This window comes from Numida meleagris, chromosome Z, assembly GCF_002078875.1.
Source record: "Numida meleagris isolate 19003 breed g44 Domestic line chromosome Z, NumMel1.0, whole genome shotgun sequence".
In the NCBI taxonomy this organism is placed as follows: domain Eukaryota; kingdom Metazoa; phylum Chordata; class Aves; order Galliformes; family Numididae; genus Numida; species Numida meleagris.
The window spans coordinates 17939410-17957126 of NC_034438.1; the positions used below are offsets into that span (position 1 = coordinate 17939410).

At 39.5% G+C, this 17717-nt stretch overlaps 1 long non-coding RNA gene across 1 annotated transcript; it reads right to left on the reverse strand.

The window, feature by feature from the left end:
* On the reverse strand, positions 13498-17217 carry LOC110390018. The gene is made up of 2 exons (XR_002433496.1): positions 16665-17217; positions 13498-16519 (listed from the first exon to the last, which is right to left on the reverse strand). It is a non-coding gene; the product is annotated as an uncharacterized LOC110390018 (long non-coding RNA).

The window sequence follows — 17717 nt, forward strand, 5'->3', positions numbered from 1 at the left end:
TAACAATAGTGCAGGAGAAAATCAATCACAGTGTTTCTAGTGCTGCCTCATCACTGTTCTTCCTTAAACACTCTCCTTTATTTTTTCAAGCAATACACTGTCATAAGCCAATGCTTTATCTGCCAAACCAATGCCAGGACTGTGCAGTAATTATGTCTGCCACATAAACAGGCTGAGCTGCAGACAGAAATGTCATCACGGCCATTATACAAAGCACACTAGTTTTGGCTGCTGGTGTGCTCTGCTCAGCTATGAACTGGTTGATTAAACAAGAGCTGGCTAATGTTACTGTGGATTAGCATCAGGTCTTTAGTGGGGACATAGTAAACACTCAGTGAATGGAATTAATCCTAGTATTGAAAGAACTTACAGGTGCTTTAAAGATATACCTGAACAATGTCATCAGCCATATGGAAGGATGCTCACATGCTCAAAGCAGCTTGAACTTCATGGAAGTAACAGAAGAAATATGGCAGATCGTTTAGGATGTACATCTGCCCATGAATTTTGACAGTTAGAGGTACCCATGATTATAAATTTTACTTTTTTTCTGGGTCTCCACATGGCTGCAGAAGTTCTTCTGATGCTCTCCTCAAATCTTGTAACATTGTGGTTAAGATGGCTATCATGTTAATTATTTTATATTATGATGATTCTTAAAAATTATGTTTTGAAATGTTTTTTTTTGTCTTTTGAAAATATGAGTGGAAAGAAAATATCTATGAAATGTTTCTCTTTACTGTTATAGCAGCATCCTATGTTTATTGAAATAGAAGAAAACATTTGTCACAAAGCTAGTGCTTTTTTTTCTGAAGGTCTCTGTGAGCTTGAGAAAGGATGAAGTTCACTAACTGTTACCTATTCTTTCACTTCAGAGTGTTTCCTAGTAGCTGGAAGGAAAATGCAGTCTATAAAGCCACTGATCTTGTCTCCTATATCATAAAACTCTAACTTCTGAAAATCCAGAGAAGTTTAATTTGTTCCTTGTATTTGCTCCTTTGTAAAAAAAAATCTCTTTTGTTGGACTTACATTTAGCTTGAGTGTTTTTGCAATCAATGTAAAATTTGTTAAGCTTTTTCTTACACCAAAATGCATTTTGTTTTGGTTTGTTTTGTTCATCTGGTTATGTAGGCTTTATTTCATGGCAGTTATTATCTTCCTTAAGTACACAGGATATTTTTTGCTTTTGTGGAGACCTGAGTAAAAGCATGGACAGAAAAGGTAGTCAGAAGTCCTTGTTCCTTTTCTTCCTGGGAAATTCTTCCTCCTTGCAGAAAGAGGGATGCCAAAAGGAATCTCACACAGACCAGTGTTGTTGTGCCTCACGTGCTATGCCGTGTGTCAAAAATTCCTTGATCAGAAGCACTCTGCAATTCCTCTAAGAGCTGGCACACATCGCTGAAGACATGGAAAGTAAGGTTCTTGCATGGCATTAGCTCAAAAATAACAACTTTTATGGGACTGCAGTAATTACTGGTACCTTGTCAGTAGATATTATTGTTGAAAAGTTTTCCTGTTAAAGTCACTTTTTCCATCAAAATCACTTCTTCCACAGTAGGTATGGCAATATGATATATGAAGACATTTTTGTACAGAAGAACTTACACAGGTTCCTGGACTCAGCCTTCTCTCACCTCTTTGCCTCTCTTTTACAGGCCATAAGACTGGTAAATATTAATTCAGTCTGGTCCTGTGCTGCATACTTTCATGGCTGGAGAAACGCAAATTCCTTGCCCAGCTCAATGTCCACACTTGGGCAACTGGTGCTGATAGATGCCCACTTGCTATCAATGCGTATGATAGGTAGAGGAAAGTGTTTCTGAGACAGGTCCAGTTCAAGGAAAGCAAAGAGTTGTTACCTGATTGCTGTAGTAAACAGGTTATTCATCCATATGTAGAGGAGGTCAACAGCATCCTCTTCGACACAGTGACCTCAGCAGCAGGACTGAATTTGCTAAAGAGCTGCCTTGTGCTCTTGGGTCCTGGCTCTCGTCTGCGTTATTTCCTTACTTGTCATGTGGGGAAATAATTCTCCCTTACCAAATCTCAGAGGACATTTAAAGGATTAAGCAAGTATTATCTTTGCAGGATTGCAGATTCCATGTAAAGCTGTGTAGGTAGCACTGGATTTACTGCATAAACTAAGAAAGAGAAGTATTTGTTATTTACATGAAAGCAAGCAAAAAAAAAAAAAAAAAAGAACACAGACGTTAAGCACCACACAATCATTCAGTACTGGCAAGGCAATGTGCTGTCAGCCAGTGCTCATGAAAGTGCGAGTCTACTACTGGTGGTGGGAGTCACTGAGGTAGCTTGAGGTGACATCACAGGATAAAAACCTGCAAGATGGTGCTGGGTTATCCAGGGACCCTGGGGAGCAAGAGGATTGAAGAGGTAGAGATAACAAGCGCCAGCCCAAGGCCTGGTTTTTAAACTGCTGCAAAATAAGGGTTTCCAGCCCACGTGGAAGAGGCTGCTCTCCTCTCCCAAGCAGGTAGTCTTCATCTTGGAACAGGCAGGGTTGCTGTAGTAGGATAGGATGTCCCCTCTCTGCTTCCCATATATCTAAAGGATGGTATAAAACTTCACATGTAAATAGTTGTGGCATGCTTCAAACTTGCTTGGGCACATGTTCTTAGCCATCAGTACTCTGCTCATTAGTGAAAATTAGGTTGAATAAGGCACTCCGTGAGCCCTCGGTAGTTAATTTTAGCATTTCTGATGTACTTAGTATATAAGGCAAACAGTGTGCTTGGTGATTGGCTCTCATTTCACAGAAAGAAGCTTTGTGAATAGGACCTAGGACATTCAAGCATCTGTGTATAGGGTCACATCTGACCTTGCAATAAAAGCACCAGTACAGCATATCTCATATCTGGATGCTACATATTAGGCACATAACCTTAACATCACATATGAGAAAATAAAAACTCACGAGAAAATCTTTGTGAAGACAATCTTCTCCATCTTGGTCATATAACTAGGAGGTCCCACGGTCACCACCGGTGCTGTGATAATGACTTTGTATCTGCTTATTTGCCCTAACCTCAGGAGACCCAGAAGCTGGTTGCTCGAGGCATGGCCATCAGCTCTGGGGTCAGCAGGTGCTTTGCTTTGGTTTTTCAACATGTTGACTTCTTGCTGACTTCCTGCACACAGCTTACGTGATACAAAGGACTTTGTCCCAGCCTTCTATGTCAAATGGGAATTAAATTTCAGTGCAAACACGGGTTACATAGTTGAGCCTTTAAGCCTATGACAAACTGCAGTTCAGTCTGCTGCTGCTGTGGACAAACTATTCTTGTTAAACAGTTTAAATTTAGTTGGTAGAGCCACTGATAGATTATTCTGGGGACACATCCTGTTTACTGATCTCCACTAGTCATGTTATCTATTAATTCTGTTGTTTAAAAGCACATGCCTCGTACTTCCACTGTGTTGCTAATTTGTCTCTTTGTAATGTGAAGCAGAAATCCAAGGAAATTAGAACGTTACTCTGACCATTTCTACTAATGATCTTTATTAGTGCTTTGAGCAGTGGCTCAGATCTGCATGGCCAGGATGAAACCTGGCTCACTTTCTCTTAGCTCAGATTTTACAAACACAAGGAGGAAGTTTGCTTACTGTAGATCTGTAATCTGCAGCTGGCTGGATAAATCCACTCCTTTCAACTGTCTGACCTCCCTTCCACTACTACTCCAAAACACCATGATGTTGCAAGTGTTGAACAGAGGATGCTGTGCTCAAAACACTGGGTCTGGGAGCATAACTGCCCCTGTACTTTTCTTCCCCCACTATAGCCCCATTATCCCAACAAGGCTTTCTACCAAAGCAGCCTGATGCCTCTAGGGATTTTAGCTTTCTGCCCTGGCAGGGAACCAAGGCCTCCAGAAGGTGGATTGTTCTGGAGAGCAGAGAGGGATGTCAGAGAAATACTACTAGGTGCAACTCCCTTTCAGGGACTGATTTGGAGACCAATGTTCTACAGGGACAATGTCACCCCATGTTGCACCTCCTTGGGATTTAGGTGCTATAAACTATCCTCATGAGGGAAAGAGTGCTGTTTTTCAACCCTTTTGGTCTCAGAGACAGCACTATGTGCCAGGGCACTGCAAGCAGGGTCAGTAAATGTTCAGAGATTAGTTAGTAATAAGGATTTAGTTATGAACTGACAGCATATTTTGGGATGGATGTGCAAGTGCTGTGATTCTGCTGCTCCAGCCTGCATGATGCTGCTTGTCCCACGATGATCCTCAGGGAAGCCTCCATGCAGCATTACATACTCAGATACTGTTTGAGAAATATAACATGATATACAGTTCCTGCTTAAGCTGCCCAGTTAAAAATAAGTTTGAATTCCCAGTAAGACTGTTCTAGCCCCACAAAAAAATATCATCCTGTCTTACTGAGGAAAACAAAAAGCTTTGGAGAACAGTACTACTGCAGTAAAGCTACATCAAACTCCTCTGTGTGGCCTTTATTTCACTGTTATCATTAAAAGCACAATGATGGTAAATTTTGGGGGAGTAAGGGAAGAGATAGACAGAGATTATGAGCAGAAAATACTCTCACAGGGCTTTTTAAATGTATGCAAAATATTTATGTGAATATATTCTCTTGCCAGCTCTTCTTGGATTTGTCTGGCAGGCTTGGAATCCATCCAGGGGATGCATGGAGCCAGCTGAGGATGACATTGTGGTCCAGGTATTAGACAAACCTACGAGAGGTGAAATGCTACTGGACCTGGTGCTCACCTACACAGAGGAGCTTATTAAAGAGGATAATATTGGAGGCAGTCCAGTTTGTAAAAACAGACTGGTATTTTTACAGAAAAAAAACTTCTAATTTGTCACTTCCCCTTACACTTTGTTTATTTCTGAGCTATTTGACTCGCTGTATAAGATTGTAGCTCTCTCAAGGGAGCACTTTCCACGGACAAACATTCATGATTACTGAGTTTTGAGGTAGTCAGTAAATGACACTAGTGTGCGCTGGTGCTGTTTTATCTGTAGAGGCAAGTCATTTTTTCTTGTAGAAGATCTATCCAGGAAAAGACAGGGCTTTGGTGGGAGTAATATTCAATTTCTATCATGAAGGAGGAGCAGCAGCAGGATCTTCAGGGACTAATTTTTTCCAACAGCATGATCGGTGAGCTGGGTAAAGGAGTGAACAGTGAAGACTCTATGTCTGCAGATTATATTAAACTCTAGCAAGTAATCAAACGTGCTGATGAAACATGACTTCAAATGAACCTTGCAAAATGGAGTGAGCAAGCAAAAAGGTAGTTGATGAGTTTCAAAGTAAAAACTGTAGGGAAATATCATCTTGACTTTGTGTGATGCTGAACTCAGATATTGAACATATTGTTGCCATCTCTCTGCAATACACAGTGGCAGCAGTCAAAAAAGCCAGCAAAATAGTGGTTAGAATTAGAAGGATGATGAGAATAAGGAAAAAGGATCATTTTCCTATGTATGTGCACATTATCAGTGATGTGTGAAATTCTGGTCTCCACATCTCAAGACAGACATAGTGAAGGGCAGATAAAATGATCAACGGGAATCAAGATCAGTGTCTTCTGTGCAGATACTAAAATGCTGGTTATAATAAGATTTCATCTCAGAGAAAAAGAAGCTGGAGAAATATGCCTGAAGGTTACAGAATCAGAACGGAGGCAAGCCTAATGCAGAATTTGTATTCATTAAATCCCACGGTATGGGCACTGCAGGCACTCATTGCAATTGGTAGGAGATCAGTTTAAATCATTTCCCACACAGTGGGTAGTGAACTTCTGAATTTGATGTTGCAGAAGGCTGTAAAGCAGATGGCATCAACATATTCAAATATGGATTAGTCAACTTAATGCATCTGGAAACATTCTAAAAGTTCCAGCAGACACAAAAGTAGTGTGTACACTCTATCAGCCCAGCTGAGGTTGCTGGGGTAGGTGAGGTGAGATGAGCAGAAAGAGCAGCTGTGTTTGCTCACATGGCTGGCGTCTCCCATTGCACAGCTGGAGGCAGAGCAGAGGGCTGGATGCACCCGTGCTCCGACCTGCTACTGTCTCTTCAGATTGTTCCCAGCCATTTGTCTGGCCTATGTCCAGGTCAAGACAACAAATGCAGGCAGCACTTGCAAAAGGGCAAGAAGGGACAGAGACATAGGACCTCACACAGCTGGTGAGTGCAAACTGCCTCCAAACTAGCTTTCACTCCATATATTTGTTTTTATTAGAAATCTTGCAAGTTCTTCTTTTTAAACAAAAACATATTTTTTCTTCAAACAGAAAATGTTTGCTCTTACTGCTGAGAATTATACTTGATGGTATTATTTTTTAATGAAAACGTTGTTTTAAAGAAAATTATTTTTTTACTCATATGAGACTGTTTTAAGAAAAAGGCTTTTGCAGAAGTATTTCTTATTGATTATTGAGGTCATGCTCTGGAATGAAGTGTCTTTTTTTTTGTCCTGACAAGCTGAATATGTCTGCTACCAAAACAGTTCTTCAGAGTCACCTGGAAGCCTCACAGGGAGCTAAATGCTGGACACCCACAGAAGCCCTTCCCATCCTGCCTGCCTGGAGGTTTGTGATGAGTGAATATCCCTGTACCCATCTAAAAAGAAAAGAACCCTAACATTCTCAAATGCAGTATTTTCATGAAGTCGTTTTCAGCTTTCAGCCTGCTGTTCTTGAAAGAATGAAATGAAATGAAATGAAATAATATGAGTGAAAATTAAAAGCAGAACAAAAGAAAGCAACCTCACAAAGCAATGTCACAGTAAACAAGGTGACTGTTTTGCTTATTCTATAATTCACTGTGGCTGCATGGGTAGTCAAAGAGTTCATCACTGAAGAAGCAGCCTCTGGATTTGAGCTGAGCCACTTTAGGAGAATGATTGAAAAGTAAAAATAAGAAACCATTCCACCTGGTGTTCTCAGTTAGGACACTGCATAGCCTGAGACAGCCTTCCTGTTAAAACTTCTTGGCTGGATTGAATACATAAACTCACAGCAGTGTTTGTCAATAGAACTTTAATTTTGTCATTAACCTTAATGCAACTCATTGCTGTTTCATTTCCATTTGCTATATTTTCAAGAAAAGACTAAATCAGAAGATGTGGCAAAGGTTTGCAAGTGACTGACTTCACATTCCAGCTGAGACAGCCTCATCTTTTGGAACAGACAAGAGTGCTAACTTTACCTCTAATCACAAATTATACCTCCATTTTAAAAAGTGTAGGTTGATGGGAAATTTTGGCAAAACTGCCTGTTAAAAAAAAATAGACTCCTGATTCTTTGTGTAATTTTTTTGTCTTCATTACAGTGAGACAGAAATATGTTCCCTTCCACTTTCTATAACTATATTTTCCTCTAACAGGTTCTGCAGCATCCCACATCCTGCTGTCACAGCCCTTGTTACATAATGTCTGCTGCTGCCCATCACTTCAACAAGCCTTAGACTCTGCAGCCTTGAAAGGAGTGTGCTTGCGAGAGCAGAAAATCTGGCAGATTATTCCAGCATTATATCCCTTCTTCCTGTTTTTAAACATTTAATCATAATTGCTATTCTGTATCACGATTCTGCAGCACAAGAGCACACTGGGTGATGCAACTTGTGTCTACTTGGCCTCCATCTGTACGTCCTTGCATCGCACTGATTTGCTGCTTCTTGTCTTCTCTCCAAGTGCAGTCTCAGCTTGAGTGAAGCCAATGTCTCTATTACTGCTGGAACAGAAGCAAAAGAAAAAAAAGACCAGCAGCAACAGAAAGAAAAAGACACTGGACATGCGTGTATCTTAATTGTCAGTATAATGAAGCCAGTATGATAATGATTTTACTGCTTTAATCCCTGTCTGCTCTGCTGTTGCCTGTGGTAATTTTATTATTTTTTGAACTTACTCCTTGGTGTTGCTCCTGCCTGCAGCTGCTATGGAAGTGAGTATGACTTCTTCTGCTTTACAGACTCATTGGCATTCACCAGCGCTTGCAGAAACCAAAAACACATACGACAAGGATAAAGTTCTAAACTCACATTCATTTTTTTTTAAAGCTCAGCTAATGATCTCTTTAACCTAACTATGTTTAAACATAAAAGTGGCATCCTCCTTGTCAATCAAGGGTGCCTTGATTAATAATCATTATTAATGAAAATTAGCATAATTTTACTTTATTAAAATTTACCCTGCTAGTGCCGCTATCACTTAGACTGTAATAACACAGAGAAGTGCCCCTCCTATGACAGGCACAGTTTGCCATTTCCCAGATTCAAGGCCATGGAACGACTGCTTCTGAATGTGACCAGATTGCCTGTAATACGGGAAGGGCACTGCTGGCATGGTGATACCAACAGTGCAAGTGCCCTTTTCTTCTGGTGGCAAAGACATCTGGAGGGACTGTGGTCACTCTACCCTGCCTAACGCTTTGTGGGTTTCATTTGGGCAATGTGTCCAAATGTCAGTGTGATAAGGTGAAGCATCACTCTCTTGAATGGAGGCAGCTGAAGGTCGCTTAACTCTCCTTTCCTCTCCTGCCTTCAGTGATAGAACTCTTTGACACTGACTACTCTTTGATCTCACCAGATCTGGTGGTGGGATGTAGAAGAAAGAAGAAAGAACAAAAACAAAGAGCATCTCTATTAGAACAAGAACATGGGATGAAACTCTTTAGATCTACTCTGAAAAGAAAGTGCTCCAGTGACGGCTGCTTTGGTAATTTTTAGACAGAAACCATGAAGATCAGTCAGTGCTGTGAGAATGCGAACACTGATGTTTGAATTTTCTGCAGACAAGAAAATATTAATCTCTTGTTTTCTTGGAAAAGGGAAATGGTTCAATTTTTATATGAAAGAGAAACTCAACTTTTAGCATTCTGTATAAACAAATGTAAGCCCCACTGAATTTTGGCAGATAAATTATGCCCTTTGATTGTCATGTCACACTTTTATCTACTAAGGCACATTGATTTAAAACATTGTTACCAGAACATACTGTATACTTATTTTGTTTAGTTCTGTTTTCTGAGATCATTTATCAAAGTGATGTGTATTACAGAAAACTGCAAAACATGTAGGACAACTTCAAGTTTGCAGACACATTTGTAGAGCTGCTTGAATGAAGAATAAAAAAAAAATCTGACTTTTTCTCAAATTGAAATAAGAAATTAGTAAGGAGTAGCAAGAATTGGCTGCCTTTGTAACATGAAGATACTTTACATTTGTAGTGTTGGTGTCTGCAGAAACCTGCTCTGCTTTGTTCTCCACTGCTCATACTGAGAATATGTCAACGGTTTACGGGCGTTCAGCCCGATTCCATGACAAAGGGGACGGGGGATCCACGGGTCCACGCCCCGGGAAAAGGGAAAAGGGAAAAAGGGTAAGGAGATGGCCCTGAGAGCAAAGAACAGCGGCAACAATCTGAGGAGAAACAAACTAATTTACTAAATACGATATCGGAATGCAAAACAACACACTATAATACAATATAATTACAATTTAAGCTGATAAATCCAATACAGAGAGAGAGAATGTCCCAAAATCAAGGTAGGCCTTACTCTACTACCGACGATAAGACGGCTGGAGAGCAAGGTGCTGCCAAGACGAGAGACGGGCAGAAAAAGGGACGAGGTCTCATGATCTGCAAGTTTTTATACTGTGAGCTTTTATCTTTTCCCTCCGGCTGGAAAATGGTAACAGAGGAGCAAAGTACCGTGGGGACTGTAGTAGTCCTTCTCTTCTGAGAACCAGGTATATCCACTACATGATGTTATGATGTGGAATACCAATAACCGAAAATCACAAAACCATGACAGAATATCTGGTACAATTAATCATTAATTTCATCTCTCTTTTATTAAAGCACAGAACTGGATATACACACAGGGTTTATAATGGTATAATGAGCATACTTTGCTTTTGGTCTTTGGGTATCTCATTCTCTTGGAGTCTTCTGAAACCAAACAATCATTAAAAATTTTGAAAACAGACTATCCATAGCAACTAGGTCTTGTCTTCTTCCTTGATTATGTCTATCATTTTTTTCCTCTTGAAATAAAACATGCACAACTAAATTCTCTATTTGCTCCCTGCTGTTCTCTGACTGAGTCCCTGAGTAAACAAGATTTCTCATGGGTGGTTTGTGAGGAAGTGGAGGACAAGGAAGAGAAGGGGAGAATTTGTCAGTTTATATTTGAAATCATTGGTGCAGTATCACTGCAGCTGGAGAAAGAGTGAAAATGTCTGCAGAATGTGTATACTCTGGTTTCAAAGGCACTGAAATCTCTGTAGCTGACTGACACCACTGAGCTGCATCTGCTTTAACAGCAGCTGAGACATCTGTAGGAACAGTCACCAGACTTGAAACATCCCACACATCTCTAATCCAAATTAGAATAACTTCAGACTTTTTTAACTGCTGAAATGGCTTCACCATTCATGGAAAATGTTTTTTTTCAGCACTTAAATGTTTCCATTACAAGTCACCGGTAAAATATTTGCTGTCTGTGTTACCTAGGTATTGTTTTTTATAACTGATAGCCTCTGGTAAATCAATCTTAGTAGAACTTTCCCTTCTGATTTCCCCCAGTATACTATTTAGTTAAAGGAGGTGAAGATTGAAGTCTCTTTCCGTAACCTTCAGAGCATTTGCTGCTGACTAGTTGAAGAGTTAACTGAGTGAGATTAAAAACAATTTATTTTCTAAATTATTTGAAAGAATACTCCATAGCTTCACAGAAATTCCAAAAAATAAGCCTCTTCTCAAAGTGGTTTAATTTACAACTTTTTTTTTTTTAATTCTGACAATGCATTTCATTGCCTTTTCCACTTTTTTACTCCCCTACTGAACAAAAATTATGAAGTCAGAAGGAAAATATTTTAAGCCTGTTTTAATCTGAAGAGCACTGAGTAAAGAAGAGAGAAGATGTGTGTGGAAAGCGAGCTTTAGAGGATAAGGGAAGGGGAAATAACATTTTTCCTTTTTCTTCTCCTATTTTTTTCCAGGATAGGGAGAAATGAGGGAAGTTATCTGTGAATAATTTTTCCCTTGCTTTTTAACATGTCCCTGTCTTTTTCCCCTTACTCATTCACAAGTTTTATCACACCTAAGTCAAAGTTACGATTTTTCAAAACTATTGAAATATTAGTGAAAAAAGATGTAAAATTAGTTCATCCATGCAGACCTACTGGAGGAACTGCAGTAAATTTCACATCCACCATATTTTCAAAGGATGTTGTGGACTGTGAAGTTACACATGACTGTTAGACTTCATCTTGAGAAAAGTCTGCCATTGAATGGGAAAAAAATCTTGCTGTCTTTCATTCTTATTGAAACTTCTTTGCTGATGTCAGCAAAGGAATGAGAGAAATCAGGTGGAACATCTGTTGTAGAAGCTGTGGACTCAAAGTAAGGAAGAAGGTTGTGGTTTTAAAGCAGCTTGGGGAGTGCCAGCAGTTTAGTATTTGCTTATGCAAACTTGTGCATTTCTGAGCACCTGGCAGCCAGATGGGCTCTGAAGCAGGAGTAAGCACACAAGTGCATTGCCCTTGCATTAGGAAGTGCCTGTGCCAGCTACTTGCTGGTGTGGAAGCAGAGGTTACACCTGACCTGGAAAGGTGTTTAGGGGGCAAAGCTGACACTCCAGAAATTTTGAGTTTGCGCTAGTTCAGCAACTTGTATCATGCAGCTGGAACAATTTTAAACTGTGATTACAGGTGAAGATTTAGGCAGTAGACAAAGGTGCTAGTATGGGTGATAGTATGTTGTTGACTGCAGCTGGAGCTATTGTTACAGATGGTGAAAGCTTCTGTGGAGCTACTGGTGGCATGGAAATTTCTTGGTCACAAAATGCCATGCCTGTGTTCCGGACATCAAATACTTCCACGGGTTGTGCTGCTGGGGTTTCCCAGATGAAAAAGATGAGCTGCTCAGGTGCAGCTCATCTGCTGTGGCCCCTGTATGGGAAGAGGACAGGCTGCCTGGGAGAGCAGCCCCTGCCTGTGCAAGAAGGGCTTGGAGCAGGGGAGGGGAGCATTAAAGTACATGAAACTGTTTTGTTTGGGGATTGGCAGAGGAGTGGCCTGTATGAAGTTTGGTCTTTTGAGACAGTACAGGTAGGGTGAGTTTTAAAATGAAGCCTCTCTTGTCTCATGAAGTGATTGTATCTGTGTAAGGTGTGCTCAGATCTCTATCGAACTTATTGAATCACTGCTGTGTAAAAATCTGGCTGGTGTATAGTACTAGATAGCTGTTTTGCATAGAAAGTGTACCTCATATTGCTGCATCAATTCCAGGATTCTAGTTGGAGAATGAACAGAAATAGTGCCAGTATTTACGGTCTCAATGGTAGCTGGTCTTGCTTCATTTATGTATCAAACACACCCAGGACATGAATTAGTGCTATATCTTACCATTCTTTACAATTTGCGTCACGAACCTCTTAGTACATTTTTGAGATACCATGTTTCTGATTCTGGTAAGTATGTTTCTGATTTGTAGTAAAATCACTGGTTATCCTGATCCATGGAACTTAAACTTTGTTGTATTTTTGCCTGCTTTTGTTAACTGTTAACACATACATGGAACTTAAATTCTGTCTTCAATGAGACCAGGTTCCCTTAAAGGCACTCAGATCAGACCAGTGTTGATTCCAAGTATAAATCCTAATCACATCCCAACTTGTTAGGGGGTTTCAGCTTCTAGCTTTAGAGAAAAACAAAAACAAACAAACAAAAAAACCCCAACAAAGTATTTCCTCTTCAATTTTGGGGAAAATGTTTTTCCACTGAAATATGCACTAATTGCAAAATTAAATTTGCACAAGTATTGCAATAAAAGGATGATGCATGGAAAATCTAAACTTAGGTTCTAAGATTTTGAATTTGTTTGCATTCTCTTTACAGTTTATCAGCGTCTTTAACCTCGCTTGAGTTACTTTGTATTACAGTGAAGAGAAAATCCTAAATTTCTAATATATTGACACACAGTTGTTTTTTCTTTATTGATTCCCTCAATTTACAAGTGGCTGAAAAATCTGCATCTCTGAAGAAAATATTAAAATAATGTATATATTTTTTCTTTTCTCTTATGTTTTGAGGTTTTGGTATATTTTATATTTTGATCTGTTTGGAAATAATCAGGATGATGTATTCAGGTCATAAAGAGGTGGAAAGTGACTTACAATTTATTGGCGGATAAAGTATGCACGTTAGTAATTGATTTTTTTTTCCTTTGTTCTAAATAGGCCATTCTAGATGAATTTAAAATCCAGGCTTGTCTGACCTTTACTTGACTAGCGTAAAATATTCTTTACACCTAAGAAGAACTCATGCATCTCTTCATAATTATGGAACTAGTATATAATGGAAGTCTGAAAAAGTATTAAACTTTGAAAAGCTAAGTGTAAAAGTCCAGTGTAGCTTATTCCGTCTATTGTTTTCTCATCCTCTGCAAAGAATGCAAGAGAAAATATGAGTATTAATGATAAAAAAAACATTAAAGGATGATAGCAAATATATTTAATGGCAGTCACCATGATTTTGAAATAAATAAATAATGTTAAGAAAATCTTATTCAAATCAGATTCATTAAAAAGTATCAGCAAAATATCAGTATGAGTACCACATAATATTCTGATTTAAAACTAGCACACTGATATCATTAAAGTAAATAGCACGTGGATTAAAAGCTGGATCAAAAGGGTAGCCTCACCAACTGGAATTGTTTTGAGCATATTCCATGTACTAGATTATTACCAAGTCTTATGTTATTCTGTTTTTTCATTAGTGATCTAGATGCAAATGTTCTCATACTGTAAATAGCAGTGATATTTTGTTAGGAAGATAGGCAGAGTGTTAATCAATGATGAGAACATAGAAAATGGAAGGAGAAATCAGGATGCTTTAGTACAGCAGGCCTGTTAACACACATTTTGCTAATGCAGTCAAATATAAACTTGTTGGTTCAGACCCAGGCTCTGTAGGCAGTCCCTTTAATGAGAAACCTGAAGCAGCAGCGAGTCTGCAAAAGCGTAGGGGTTGGTCTGTATCTTTCCATGCCTCGGGCTGTGGTAAGGAAGGCTGACGTTGTTGTTAGAGGAACAGTGAAGATGAGGAGGAAAAAGTGAAATGGGACTGATACTGCAAGACTGTTCACGTCTAGTGTGCCTCTAAAATGCAGAATGAAAATGGTATGACAACAGCTACAAAAGCCACTGCTGGGCTGTAGGTACAGTGAAAATCTTGAAATAATTTGGGCTACATAGCTTAGCAAAAGAAGGCTGAGGGGCAATATATTTGAAATTTACAAGTATATTCAAATAATTTTGATTTGCCTCTCTGTTGTCTACTTTTGTTACAGAAAGCAAATTGCAATGGAATAAATGAAGAAGATGAGAGATTTCTTTTAAACAGTACTTCTTATTTTTAGAGGAGGTAACCTTCCGCTAGAAAAAAGTTATACCTCAGTTGCATGTTGTTGGGTTCAATAAAGGGTGACTGAATGAAATTTTACAGTTGGTATTTTATAAATGAGCAGCCTAGGTCCTTAAGTGCAGTTAACTGGCCTTCTATTTTATAAATCTAGAAATCAGAAGGAAGAAAGTGGATAGGACAACTCTATGCAATTGCATCTTAGTTTCTCCTTGACTAAGGCTGAAACGCAGTGTAGACAGCAAGCTCTGTGAACATGTGTGCTTCCTTGGCTTTCTCTCAAATACTTACTGCAAATAAATATTTGACTATAAAGAATTCATGTAAGTAGAGGCCTGAAATTTCCATGCCCTCAGTCTACATAAAAACTTAGTTTGTAATTGATTGTTAATCAAATTGCAATGAGGGCACGTAAAATAAGTCCTGGAATGGATGAGACTTGGGCCTGTTGCTTGCTGAAGAGTGAACAGAGATGACATTGTCTTGGGGAATTTTCTCTTCTCTCTTGCCAGAGGAGAGCTCCTTCCTTAGGCATCCCTTGCTGCCATGCTTCAGAGGATTCTCTGTGAGGTGGGAGTATCTTCTGTGTCTTTCTCCACTGCTGCTTCTGCCAGGAGCCCTCAGCCTCCTGTTCAGCAGAAAATAGCATGGATCATGCCAGTACAGTGCTTGAGACTAAGCTAATTAAGCCTGTTCAGAGAGACAAGATGCAATGGTAGGGTATATCACCTTAGACTTGGTGAGACGATAATGCACCATTATCCTTTTCAGGCTTGGAGCATGGGGCAGAGCTGGCTTGCATCTGGTATTGTTTATGTTGTAAACATCCCTGATGTAAACCCAAGCAATGGGTGCATAGGTTTGGCAGTCTTCAGGATGATAAATCAGCAATCAGATCACTGCTTAAAATGCGTCACTTCAATTGTCCTGCCCATGACATGGGAAAATGCTTTGAACCCATTCTTAATGGATAAAGGTTTTATGTTCAAGTGACTGGGAACTTTGGGCAACAGTGTGTAGCAAAGTAAATTGTACCAGAGAAGCATTTTGTAGTCAAGGATTACTTAAGACTATAGTCTAAAATGATGCATTGCTAATCTTTCTGTTGCTCTTGTGTGACCTTTATTCAGAAAAGATGGGTACCCACATTAAAGATTATCCTGCTGCATAAAAACTAAGGCCCTATCCTGCAGAAAATATTTGGTAAATGGATTCTTGCATGCTCTCACTCCTCATAAAGACTGTAAAATCTGCAAGCTTTTGGCAAAATCTCCAAAAGTGAATGTAGAGATCATGTTTTATGTCAGGACTGAGAACTGAAATCACATAAGAGTAGAATTCAGTTTCTTCATTTTTTACTTTGTCCCACAGACAATTTTGTGGCAGAAAGGTCTGAAATAGCATACTGAAACCTGTTCTGCTTGTCAGCTGAGCTGCCGTGTCTCCAAGTCTCTGATTTATATATCAGAGAATATAATAGCAGCCACTCCCACAGAAAATTAGCTTTGCCTGTGTGTTATGGTGCAAGGGACAAGGATATCTAGGGTTTGGTTCTGCATCTCCTTGTTTACGTCTGTGTAATTTGACTGACTTCAGTGTACTCACACTGGTACAAATGAGATCAGGTCTTTAGTGCAGAATTTATTTGAAATGGTGCAGGTTGCTTTTATATTTGTGCTCTTTCATTCAGCTTTCTCCTTAGATGTGGGTTCCACTACAAAAATAAGGCTGTGCCTGCACATGCTTTTTTATAAGTAGGATGGCTTTGTAATTCTGGAAGTCTTAAAATAACTAAGAAACATGATATCCTCGCACATTCCTTTATAAAGCTGACACATCTGTGGTGGGATCACACGTTGCTTGGATATCATTTATTAGCAGAGCAGGGAAATTTTCTCTGGAAGTAATCTCCTCCCACACCTCAAATGCAACTTTGAAAAATAGAGAAACTGCATGAAAAGAAAAATTAAAAATAAACCTGATTTTTCCCCCATAAAAATATTTAAATAGGAAGACTTAGCTCCTTTTCTCCTGAGTAGCTTGTGCTGTAGGCAGGCAGATCTCTCAGATCAAGGCAGGCCTCCATAACTGGTACCTAGTGATGATATGCTAGTTAACCCATGTTCCCAACTAATGCAAGCTGTCACACTCCGTTTCCATGCACAGACAGCATATACTAGCTTTATGGCCTGAGTACTTTTAAAATCAAACATCTCAAGGAAAATAACAGTTATTTTTACCTCGTTTGTGAGGGAACGTTTTATTTCCCAGAGAAGTATCTGTAATCCTGCTGGCTGAACAGCCACCTGCTAAGATGTGTCCATTCTACTAGGAGACCTTGATTCTTGTAACCAGTCCCCTCATTTTGAACTGATCCTGAAGCTGGAAGTAATCTCCAAGGATGGTTTTCTGTGTTCTGACTCTAAAGTGTTTCATGTAAATCCCTCCTTGAAAAAGAATAGACTGTGATTAAGTATTTATGGATACACAGAGACTTGCTTTTTCTGTGCTGCCCTTGCTCTGTGTGAAGAAATTTTTATGGTGCTGTAGAACATAATTTGGTTTATGACCTCCTGGATGGTTTCAAAATACAATGGTATTTTTTCTCCTGACATATGAATGTATCCAATGATTTATTCCTTCACACACGTTGGGTGACCAGCTCAAAACTTGGTTACTGCTAGAAACAAACAGTGGAAACAGAGGTAGCACAGCTGCTACCTTTGTCTGAGGTTACATAGTGCTCTCTGCTTACTCATGGCTGCCCTGACACTATACAGCAGCCAGCTATACGTGTCCTCAGAACTCGCTATGAACATTGTGTTTAGTAGTACTTCAAAACTGTCTGAAAGGAAAATTTAAAAAAGAGGGGGATGTTAAAAAAAAAAAAAAAAAAGCTCTTAGTTTGATGGCAGTGCTTGTGCAGCAGAGCCCACATAAATAATAAAGTTCCCTTTTCTCATTTATATTTGGGTATGGAAATAATAGCAGGTAACATGAGGGTAAGGATATTTACTTTGGTCCCAGGATTTCTGGAAGTCGTTTTGGACATAGAATCATAGAATCATAGAATTAGCTAGGTTGGAAAAGACCTACAAGATCACCCAGTCCAACCATGCACCTACCACCAACATAACCCCACTAAACCAGGTCTCTCAACGCTATATCTAAACGTTTCTTGAACACCTCCAGGGACGGCGACTCAACTACCTCCCTGGGCAGCCTGTTCCAGCGTCTGACCGCTCTTTCAGAAAAGTAGTATTTCCTAATGTCCAGCCTAAATCTCCCCTGGC